This window comes from Hippopotamus amphibius, chromosome 2, assembly GCF_030028045.1.
Source record: "Hippopotamus amphibius kiboko isolate mHipAmp2 chromosome 2, mHipAmp2.hap2, whole genome shotgun sequence".
Classification (NCBI taxonomy): domain Eukaryota; kingdom Metazoa; phylum Chordata; class Mammalia; order Artiodactyla; family Hippopotamidae; genus Hippopotamus; species Hippopotamus amphibius.
This window is the reverse complement of record NC_080187.1, coordinates 19815442-19828145: the sequence shown is the minus strand read 5'-3', so window position 1 is coordinate 19828145 and position 12704 is coordinate 19815442.

Below are 12704 nucleotides of genomic sequence, written 5' to 3'. Positions count from 1 at the left end.
GTTTTGGTTTTGCTGTTTGGATGGTGGGCTTTCTTTTTTAAGATTAGCTTCTTCATGTGTTTTGTCATTTTGTTTTGCAGGATAATCTTATATAGAAGGAGTTTTGTTTTGTTCTGATATATTTCCCCCTTCTCCAGAAGATTTGTAATGTTTTCCTCCAGCGGACTCTGGGTCTGCTATCCAGAACTATGTTTTATGTCAGCCTTTGAGATTCCTGCTCCATGGACACAGTGGGAATATTTTGATGCTCTTACTTCAGGGAGCATACAGCTTGGTTCAGCTTGATTCCTCGCTACAAGGCTGGGTCTGCATACACTGCTCTCTTTTGTCACGGACAGTGTAGCCCTAGACAGTAGTCACAGAAACATTTAATTTTCCATCTCTTGTTTTTAACAGGAGATCTCAAGTCTTGACTCTTCAGCAGGGAGTCTGACTGGAATCTCAGCCCTGTCTCATGTTAAGTGAATTGAACTTTATTCCCTCTTCTTCCCAGGACCAAAAATCCTTAATGCCTCTGCCTGCTTTGTATTAGAAGCCCAGGGGCTGGTAGCTTCACCCTATTCCTTACCTTGTTTTTATTCTATTTCTCATCCACAGAGATGTTTATCATGGGTTTGAGGCCAGCTATATGTTTTGAATGTTCTCTTTGCGACTGTTATTTATCATTATTGTGACTTTGGAGTAATGCCATCTTGCCTGGATTTCTCCCTTTGTTTCCTAACTGGCAGGACAAATGCTATATCCTAAACTCTCTGCACATCATCCCCCTGTTTATAACATTTCTTCGTGTCCCTACAGAAAGTAGAATAAGTAGAAATACATTACCAGACATTTTTAGACCTGTATTCACCTAGCCTCTGCCCACTATTTTTATGGAGCTGCTTTTACATATATATATATATATATATATATATATATATATATATATTTATGCTAGGTTTTTTATTTCTTTCTTTTTTAAACTCTTTATTGGAGTATAATTGCTTTACACTGTTGTGCCAGTTTCCACTGTACAACAAAGTGAATCAGCTATATTTATACATATATCCCCATACCCCTCCCTCCTGTGACTCCTTCCCACTCTCCTTAACGGATCCCTCTAAGTCATCACCAATCATCGAGTTTATCTCCCTGTGTTATGCAGCAGCTTCCTGCTAGCTATCTGTTTTACATTTGGTAGTGTATATATGTCAATGCTACTCTCTCATTTTGTCCCAGCTTCCCCTTTTCCCCCTACCCCATGTCCTCAAGTTCGTTCTCAACATCTGCATCTTTATTCTTGCCCTGTCACAGGGCTCATCAGTACCATTTTTTTAGATTCCATATATATGAGTTAGCATACAGTATTTGTTTTTCTCTTTCTGGCTTGCTTCGCTCTGTATAACAGACTCTAGGTCCATCCACCTCACTAGAAATAACTCAATTTCATTCCTTTTTATGGCTGAGTAATATTCCATTGTATACTTGTGCCACATCTTCTCTATCCATTCATCTGTTGATGGGCTTTTAGGTCGCTTTATGGAGCTGCTTTTAATTCCCTGAATACACTTTGCTTCCTCTTACACCAGGCTTTAACCTAGGCTGTTTCTCTATCTGGTACAGATTCAGTCCTCTGTCTTGTTTGTATTTAATCCCCCTGATCTTTCTCATCTCCTCCTAATATCATATCCTCCTCTATTCCTCATTCCACATACTTTCCTTCTCCTGCCCCCACCTTCCAATATGATAACACTCCCTTCCTGTAACTACTGTTTCATCAGTCTCTCCTCCCAGACTGAAGCTCCTTGTAAGTCTCTCTCATTCAGTTCTTAACCACTGCACCTAGCACAACAGAGACACCCAGTAAACCTTAGGAAAACATGTAAATGAAAGGAAGCACAATTCTTTCATGCACCTCATATCTTCCTTGCTGTCCAGAGGGAGCCCTGACTTGCATGCAATATGGGAGAGAGAATCATTCCATCTACATCTCACCAGCTGGCTGATGAGTTCCTAGGGCTTGAATTCCATCAAAGAAATCTGGAAGGTTTTGGAGTGATGGAGGGGCAAAGAGGTGGGATTCCAGTGTGGAACTGGGAGGGCCCAGAGGAGGTGAGTCAGAATGTCCAGTGGTCTGTGACAAAGATATCCCTTCACCACTGCTTCATGTTGCTGGGGCGGGACACACAGACTTTCCAGGACTAATGTGGCTTGTGGCTCTGTGGTAGTTATTAGAGGGTATCCCCACCTCTTGAACCTGCTGATCCTTGTAGATTCACAAGTGAAATCTGGTCTGAGCTCAGGAGCCCTGGAGAAGTAAGGTCACCCCTCTCCACTCTGAAGCAGACGTGGTTCTGTGCATTTGGGCACAATCTTGTGACTTTGGCTGAAGCCCATTGGTGCTGGGGAATGTGAGTTCTAGTATTGATCTCCAGAGCAGCTGTTGAGATAGGCTTTCAAGGCCATCCCTCATGGGAAGCCTTTAGAGTGCCAAAATCTCTCTCACCCCCTTTCCTCCACCATTTTTATATGCAGTCTAGTTAAAGCACTTGCCTTTCATGTGTAGGCCAAGATGGTGACTTCATAAAGGTCAGGAACGGGGGAACCAAAAAAAATACCTTGAAAGCTTTAAAATAAATTATTTTTAGTAATAATAAATGGTAAATTGAAGGACTTAAGATGAGGAGCCTGATATTTGGATGAGTTGAAATCTGTGATGTTGGGGTATTGTTGCCAATCTTTTCCCAGGAATTGAGTGGTTTTGTCTTCGCATTTTCTGTATCCACTACCCTTCATTTGCTGTCCCTCCTTTAGAATGGAGATATGTGTAAATTTTAAAAATTTCCTTCTTCATACTGTGGTAATGGATTGGAATTGAGCTACACCATTCCTCTTTCCTGAAATCCCCTGTTCTGTTGTGGGACATGAGACAGCTGTTCAGGCTAAAAGGGCAGTGAGGGGAGGAGAGATGAGCTGAGCAAGCCAGAATGCCCTGTAGTTATTTTCAAGTCTATTCATGAAAGAAGCTGAGGAGTATTTTAGGAAGAGTGTCAACCTAGGCAGGAAAGTAACCCTCCACTGTCTTTGCCCTACCACTTACCAGCCAATTGGCCTTGAGCAAGTCATTGAATAGATGTCCGCCCACCAGCTGGCAAGGCCCCAGTTTTCCCACCTATAAATGGGAGAGTTGGGTTAGTCAAGGGTAGTCAGTTAAATGGGTTGAGGAAAATAAAAAGGGAATTTAAGCAAGCAAAGCGGTGGCCGGAACCCTGGCAAACAAGGAATCATGTGTAACCAAAATATAACCCCAGTACATGGTTACCGTGCAGGAAAATAGACCAGGCACTGTCAGCATTTTTGATTATTTCAAGGGAAGCCCCAGATCTAGATTTTTATGTGAAATATCCTAATTTCACATCTAATTAGCAAGTCATTAAAAAAATAGAACAAACTAGCAATACCCTGTTTAGGTCAAACGGACATATCTGTGGGCTGAACACAGCCTGTGGACAGTCAGTTTGCAACCTTGATGGGCAAATGATCTTTGACCTCAGATTCACAATCCATCTTCAAAATCAGGAAACACGTGTTGACCCAGCCCCAGATGGGGATTCTGAGATCCTGATAATTGGCTGCAGCAGCAACATCCTGTTGGAGGCTGGGGAGGCCATCTAATGCCTGTCTAGATAACACTGCCTGCAGAAAGCTTTAACCTTAAGGCATCTTGTTTATCTGTTAACAGGGGAGATGAACAAGTGTTTAAGGGATGTTGAAGGCAAGTTGGTATCAAACTAAGACTTTCTCCTGGCAGTAAACAAAAGAGTTAAAAGGAAACTGAGCAGGCAATAACTGTCTCACAATGAGATTTGATGTCAAAATGCTCTCTCTATTGTACCCAAACCATCTTGTAGGCCTGCCTCAGTATTTAAGTGTTTCTACTAATGTTATAGTTTTGGTTATTGAGAGATGTACCACTTTTGGTTATTGAGAGATGTACCACTTATATATCCCTGCCACATTCATTGGGCTCTTATAGCAACCAAGAGAGTAGACCTAGACCTGTCCAAGCATTATCATCCCTAAATTGACAGTTCAGGAAGCTCAGAGAAGGGACATAGGGCATGCCTAATCACTCAGCTAGGAGCTAGCAGAGCTGAGTTAGAACCTGGGTCTCCTGACTCCTCTGTTCCCTCCACTACCCTATGCTGCCCACACAGATTCAATTCCCCAGCCTCTTCACAGGTGTGGTTTGCACCCCAGCTGGATCCCTGAGCAGCTGTAACACATCAGGGCCTGAAGAAAGAGTGGTAGACACGTGCACATTCTGATGCCCCGGTGGTATCAAAGGTACCCCAGACAATGCTCTGGATCCCACGAGATGCTCAAGATCTTCAAGTGAACACCCAGTCTCTTCAACTCCTTGGCTAACTCCCCAGTCCCTACCTCCCCAGCCCCTACCTCTCAATTTGGCTGTTTGAATTCAAGTCCTATTAAAAAAACACTTCTGAGTTTTCGTGCATCTTGGATTTGTCCAGTACTAAAGAGAGAAAGATTTATTTTAATGTGCAGGCATGCTTGGAGTCTTGTGACTCTATCAAGTAGAGTAGAATTTTTATGAGTATTGGGTGACAAAACATTCAAACCAGATAGAAAGCAAACATCTTAAGGTATTTTGATGAAATAAATCAGTGGTGAATTCTAGATCTAAAAATATTTCTGTTTTTTCAGTTGTGTTCTTTGTCCTGTTTAAACACTGACTCTCAGAGCTATTAATTAATTGCACTTTCCTAAGACATTTCACAGGTCCTGGAACACAAGATTGCAGCACTGGAAGGTTCTGATCTCATTCTACAAGAGGAGCAACCGAGGCACAGCGGGGACCGAGGCATGGCATGAGGGGCCTTCGTGAGTGAGCCATTAGCAGATGGGGGACTAGTTGATTGTGTAGATGAAGTCACATTTTTATAAAGAAAGCACATTTTGATATCTTTTTCTTTCTTTTTTAAATTAGTTTTAAACTGCTAAATGGCTTCACCCCACCACTGCACCCCCCTTCAAGTTTGGAAACCAATGACATTCCAGGAAGGCAGAGATCTGGTGATAAAGGACTTGCGTCAGGCTTCAGACTTGAATTCCATTTACAGCTTGCTTATAAAACTCTGCAAGTTGGCCTAATGATGGAAAGGCTAATGCTGTCAAATGCTAACTGGTGCAATTAGGGGGACATTCAGATCTCTCGGCACCCGTGCTTTCCTCCTGGCACCCAAAGGCGCAGGTCTTTCCTGGCAGCCAATCGGTCTCCTCATTACTTTCTGGGGTCAGCTCATGGGTCTGCTCTGCCAGATGTCAGGCTCAGTGAGTCAGTAAAGCACAGTGGCTGATGGAGAGCAGAGGCAGGGCTCCCGCACCAACAGCCGGGGATGGTCGCGAGCATGCAGAACCACAGGGATGCTGCAATGTGGAGTTTAGGTGAGCACACGTAGCCCAGAACCCAGTGCAAGGACAAAGACCCAGGGACATCTTCCACAGGCTGCTTCTGCTTTCTTGTTTGATCTGATGCTTAATCAGTTGATGGTTTAGAGGGAGGGTATGAGAGTGGGGCTATTCCTTGTCATTTTTATTTTTTTTACAATTTGCAACAAAAAAGTTTGTTCAAACCAAAGCATTTTGCCCGACACAAACTTATCTCAACATAGATCAGAGTAAAGGGTTGAGTCATTAAATTCAGGCCCAATCCTAACGCATGGGTCTTTTTCAACTACTCCGTTATACAGTCTATATCAGGAAAAATGGCTTTTGTCATTAGCAATTAGTCAAAAATAGCAAAGCTTCTGAGAGCACCATTTTTAATACAGTATTTCCAATTTTAAATATGAATACCTGGGATAAATAGCTAAATGTAACCAGAGACATTTATGAAGAGGTAGTAATAATAACAGAAATAATATATTCATTTTATATATATTTATTCAGCACATACTCTTCTCTGTTCCAGCCACACTGCTAAGACATTTACTTTGCTCGCACACTGCCTCCATGGTTCTTGCAACTCTAGGTGATTTTGTCTAAACTTTCAGGCAGTTTTATGAGGTAGCTGTGATCATCTTCGGAAATATTTTTTATGAACAGGTATTTGTTGAGTGTTTATTATGTTCCAGATGTGGTTTCAGGCCCTTGGGATCCAAAAAAGTTAGATAAGATGTATGTGCCCCCCCTGCCCTGGTGCTTATAGTCCTGTGGGGAGAAAACATTAACCACGAAATGACGCCATTACAAAGTGATGAGAAAGAGAGTCATGAGGGAATGGGAGTCTTCAGATAAGATACAGAGGGAAGGCATCTTTCTGTATGGTGAGTCTGCAGACCGTCCCAGACCAAACTCTGGAATGGGCAAGATGTTGGCACCTTCTAGAAGCTGAAAGAGGGTCTGTGTGACTGGGATGGTGGAGGGAGTGATAAGATGTGAGGTTGATGAGGTCAGGAGGGGCTAGATTGACCAGGGACATTTACAGATCCTCTTTGAGTCCTTCCTCTACTCCTGGCACCCAATACGGAATCCTGTGGATTCTGGGGGGAACTGAGATGAGGAAAGCGAGTCATGGAGGCATTAAGTCTCTTTTCCATGGCCACCCAGCTCATAAGAGCTAAAGCACAGAAGAGCCAAATGGGGATTTGTTTCTCTCTCTCACCAATATAGTATATAAATATTCATCAGTCTGTCTTTCCCCCTCCTCCTTCTGCTCCTCCTCCCCCTCCTCCTCGCCTTCCTTCTTCTTCTTTTCTCCTCCTTCTCCTTCTCCTTCTTCTTCTTCTTCTTCTCCTTCTTTCTTTTCTTCTTATTCCTCCTCTTCCTCTTCCTCTTCTTCTTCTCCTCCTCTTTCTCCTTCTTCTTCTTCTTCCTCTTCTTCTCTCTCTGTCTCTCTCTCTCCATCAGCAAGTATGTGCCAGGAATTCTAGGCTCAAGATATGTGATTGAGTTCCCATTCCCATGGCTTTTTCAGTAATTTCAGTGATAAAAACTAAAGCAGAGAAAAGGGATACAGACAGAAGGGGGGCTCTTTTAGATAAGGTGACTTACACAGCAGATACCTCTGAGCAGAGGCATGAATTCATGAGGAAGCAGCCATCAACTCTGCAGCTAAAAGAGCTTCATAATTAGCATTTTCAAAGTAGAGGAAAACGTGGTTGTCTTCATGGAGTAGTTATGATGTGTGTGTGTGTGTGTGTGTGTGTGTGTGTGTGCGCTCGCAAGCGCGCGTGTGTGTGTGTTGGTCAAATTTTTTCCTAGACTAGAGCCAGCAAGAAAAGGTCAGCCCAGGTTGTATAAACAAGGAGAATTTGGAGGCTTCATGTTAATGAAATTTTGCTGGGTTTGGAGAAACATGGAGGCAGTGTTCATGAAAAGAAAAGACCTAGCCAGATGGAAGTCCATGTGTGTTTGGGCCATAAAGAAATGGAGCCTTTTGTGTCCACACATCAGGAACCAGTTACACCTGGAGAGACAATTATGGCATTTTCAGTAGAACGTTCTTTTGGCTCATTCAAGAGCAGACTTCCATAAAAGAGTGAGGGAGATTAATGAGCCCAGCAACAGTCAATAGGAATTCATGGGGAGACCAAATGTTGGCATTTAATTACCACTGGGTCTGACAAGTGAACTATATCCCCATAAAAGATTGAAGATTAAGCTGTACTCCGCTCTCTCCATTTTATTCTCTTTTTTTTTTTTTCTTTTTCCGAATGGAATTACTGTTGCTTGGAAAATTTAATACAGAGCAGAATTCTGAACACGATTAGGATTAGCTGTTATAGTATAGGGTGAGTGACAAAGGACCATTTGTCATGTTGATTGTTTGGACTGTCTAGACATGAGTGAAACATTAAAAGGCATAATTATTCTTTTTTATGGTTGTCAAGTGGAATAATCTATTCAGGATTAACTCTGACAATTCACAGATCAATTTGAACCATTTTGCATTTCTTTATGGCTATGGCCAAGATATTTCAGAGGGTTCTAGGTGATTTATTGGATTTTGTGCAATTATTACTCAGAGAGGCATGATGTGCCTTTAACCTGTTCTGGAAATTGCCTGTGCATCTATTCATGGTTCTGTCCATCCATCCAGAAGGTATTTATGGAATATCGTGAATGACACAGAGATGAATAAGCCTGACCTGTTTCCAAAATGCTCACAAGCTAGTGACCAAAGAGCAAATAGGATATTACCCCCAGAAAGCAAAGAAATGCAAGATGGTGGCAGGGATCAGATGCTTTGGCAGTAGGGGGAAGGATCTTACGGAGGATGAGCGTGCGTGCGGATGGTTTCTCATAAACATCAACGATGATGCTCATCCTTGAAGAAGAATATGTGGGAATCGTGCAGGCAGAGAAGGCGAGAAGTTCTCCAAGAGAAGGAAACTCTGGGAGGCTTTGTACAGGCACAGAGAGGTGGAAGAGCAAGACTTAAGCAGGGAACCACAGGAAGCTGGCGAGTTGGAGTCTAGTCTGCAAATGTGGTCAGGTTCTGAGGGTGGGGATGGCTAGGGGAAGAGTAGTCAGCCTTGAGGCTCAGAAGCATTCATGGGCAAGGTTATGAGAAGTCTGGAGACCACTAGAGTGAACTTGGATTTGATGCTGGTAGCTACAAGGAACCATGACCATATTTTAAATTGAAAGTATCTGGCCAACATTTTAGAAGCTGCGTTGGTCTCTTATGGAATAATTGTTATTATGTGGGTAATTTTTTGCAAGGATTATCTCCGAAGAAGGAGGCCTAGAGTAAATGGTTACAGGTTATGGAGTGTGAGAAAACACTTAATTCTTTGTCTGCTGCTCCTAATGGTGTGAGTAGCCCTTTCACAGACCTAGTCAAGATCATGCAAATAATTCCAACATAAAATCTTGCAGATAATTTTAAAAGGAAAGAAAGAAAAACCTTCAAAAAGGAAAAGTTTTCTATTATACTCGCATGCTATATGTCACCCTGGAAGCATGGCTACGGTCTGACGTGGTTTCTCATTCTGTTTGGAACTCCTTTGTTTTGAATCCTCAGCAGTGCCAGGTACAGTGACTAGGACAGAGAAGATGCTCAGTTAAAGATGCAAAATGTTGGTTTGCTAATGACCCAAACCAAGCTGCGGGAGACCCATTTGAGTATTTACTGAATTCCGTGTGTGTTGAAAACGAGGAATACCAGTGATAACAGTAAAAGTATGTCACTAACAGCATCAGAGCAACACTTACTGGGGACCTAACCTGAGCTACAGCACAGCATCAGGCTCTCCAGACATCATCTGACTTAACCCTCCTCTCCCCTCCCTGCTCAGTATTGTTATCCCCCTTCACGGAGGGGAACACTGCGGTCAACTGAGTTCACTCTCAAGATCACATGGGTGAAGAATAGAAAAGCAGGACATGAACCCAGGTCTACTTGGCAACAAAGTCTATGCCTTTTCTCTCCTATTGCTGTTTCCAAATATGTCCAGGTGTTTCTTGTGAAAGAGGAAGTACATATTGTACCCCTGTTCCCAGAGGAGAGAAAGAAGACCAGGGGCTCCCCTGCTGGGACGGTGAAGGATTTTGGCAGGACTTCATGACTACCATGGCTCCCAGAGAATAGGACTGGCTTTTCTGCAAGGCTATGGCCACCTGTCCCTGGAGATGAGTCATTGATGTGAAAAGTAGACACCCATCTCTCGGGGGATCTGTAGAATGATTCCTAGTCTGGCTGGTAGAATAAAATATATTTAGTTCTATATTTGCGATCTTGAGATATTCTTTGGATAGTAACAGCAGTTCCTGACATCTGAATAATATTTCACATTAATCATAACACTTACATGGAGCTTCTTATTTACTCCCAAGTGGCCTCCTTTTGGGGATGAAGTAGCTGCTGCTCAGAGAAGCAGCATGACTTACCCAAGAATACACAGAGTGAATGGAAGACTCAGAAGACAGACCCGGATCACATAATTCTAAGATCAGTGCTCCTTCCTTTCTACATGCTGTCTCTGCAATGGAGTGAAAATTCAGGTCTGTGGGGAACATCTTATAGATCGGGTAGTCCCTTCCCGAGATGAGTGTGGGCCACAAGCTGAGGCTATTTCTCAGACAATCATCCCTTTCTTTGTGGATCAATATCCCCAAGGCCTGCATTTCCCTCTGGGAACAAATCATCCTCATCAGTGTAATAGGTTGCTTGCTGTCCAACTGCCCCATTTCCATAGGTGATTTATATGTCCAGAGATGCCAGAGTGTGGATTCTCATCCTGATTGTTTCATGTCTAGGTTATCCTTCCTGACACGTGAATCCAGGACACAAGTCTAAGTCCTGTACTTATACAGCTCAGAGGGGCCAACCCCTGCTCAGCCAGGAGCACGCTGACTCCTGACTGGAAAGTCTGCCTGTGTCTAAGTGTAAGCAGATGTTTCCAGCTGCTGGGTCGTGTGGCCATGTGAAACCAATCACCCACTCTGCACAAACATGCATCATCAGGCCGAAGTCTGAAGATGCAACCACCTCATCCTGCTTCCCATAAAACAGTGGGTGAGTAGGGGGCGTGGGGTGTGGGGAGATGGGTCAAATCAATCCATCTAAGGGCAAAATTTGTTTGGTTCAAAGGCATAAGAATGGTGAAATCGGGCCAAAGGAAGTGCTGCTCAAAGTTATGATAGACACTTGAATTGGTCCTGTGATACTCTCTGAGCAGTTTCAACACTGTACTCAAGGGGTAACTAAGGTTTCAGCAGTGGGGTGACTTCCTGTGATCTCGTAGGTATCTAGGGGCTCAGACAGGGTTCTATCAAAGATCCACATGTTCAGGCCAGTGCTCATTTCATTATGTAAGGCTGCCTGGGCCGTTGGCTTGTGGCAGACTTCTCCACATACAAACTCTTTTGTTTTGAATCCTGTTGGCTTTGGGGGTGACTTTTCCTAGCTGAGTAAACTTTTCTAAAGAATGATGATAATTAATGCCATTTCATGAGGGTTAATATTAGGTTAGGCTAGATGTTCTATGTAATGTGTTATACATAAAAATGCTCAACCACCAGGGAGTAGGTTTTTCCCTCTCCTATATTAAAGGAGAGGAAACTGATACCCAGAAACAGAAAGCTGCTCAAAGTCACAGAGCTTTTGTAGGTGGCACAACCTGGATTCACACCAAATGGGTTCCAAAGGCTTCCTTTAAAGGAATCAATGCTGTCATATTGACGCATTCAGTTGATTAGCCCGGGAAGATGGCCGGGGGATCAACATTTATATACTTAAAAGGAATTTCTTGAGCATCTATTTGTGCCTGGCAGAGTAAGCGGCTTCCCAGATGCACGGCTCCATTCCATGCCCCAGGGAAAACAGGTGGGGGTGGGGTCAGAAATACAAACAACCTCTTAGTGACAACTAGAATAGGCTAGAAGGAGCACACATGTTTGCCCAAGGGGTCAGAGATGGTTTGTCAGAGAAAGTGGCAATTTTCTGTCAAATCAGTGAAGATGACATTCAAAGCAGAAGTTGACAATATGTGTAGAGACATTCACAGGACACATTGTGAATACTTAGGGACATGCAGATCATTGGGTATTGCTGGTTTGTTAAAATATAAATGGGAAGTTTAAAATATGTAGTTTCAAACATATACAAGCTGTTAGGACTTTGAATGCTTTGCTAAGGGAGTTGGAATTTCCTCTGAGGTCAACTGGGAACCATGGATAGGTTTTAAGCAAAGAGGGACATGATTGACCTATTGTTTAGAATTATGTTTGATTGCTAGTAATGGAACATTCCAAATTAATACTGGTTTTAAGACAGTGAAGTTTGTTTTTCATGAAAAAGTCTGGAGTTAAGTGGTCCAAGACTGCTAGAGTGGCTCTTCTCAGGAAATCTGTCTTTCCAACCATCCCTATATGAGGCCTTTAAATTGATTTGCCAAATTCTTAGTCCAGGTGGTAAGGGGGAACCAGTGATGAATAAGAAGAGAACTATAGGAAGAGTCTTAGTTCATCCAGGCTGTGATAACAAAATATCAGAGACTGGGTGGCTTGTAAACAACAAACATTTATTTTTCACAGTTCTGGAGGCTGGCAGTCGAGTCAAGATCCCAAGCTGGTGAGCTTCTGGGGAGAGTCCTCTTCTAGGTTGCAGACTGCTGACCTCTCTCTGTGTCTTCACATGTGGAAGGGGTAGGGAGCTCTGTGGGGGTCTCTTTTAGAAGAGGATTAATCTCATTCATGAAGGCTCCCCTCTCATTACCTAATCACCTCCTAATATCATCACATTGGGCATTAAGATTTCAACATATGAATTTTGGGTGGACACAAACATTCAGACCATAGCAGGAAGGCTTCAACACTCTCTTAAAGAAGAGTCTCAGAAGCTTGCACAAGACACTTCAATTTTATTCCATCCATCAGAAGCTAGCCACAGATTCACATCCAGCTACAAAGAAGATTAAAAATGTAATCTTTACTTGGACAACCATGGCCCACATAAAAATCAGGTTCTGTGTTTCTTTACTAGAACTGGAGAATGGATATTTAGAAAATATATCAATCTATGCCACAAGTAGTTCTGACATTTAGAGATCACTCCAATATCCTTGTGGTAGATGGACAAGGATATAGAGACATGGCTGAAGATTTGGGACTAAGGCAGTGGGCATCCATGGGATTGGGAGATACTCTCCCCTCCTCTCCCCTCCTCAGTCCCAATTACTTAGGCTTTGCCCATT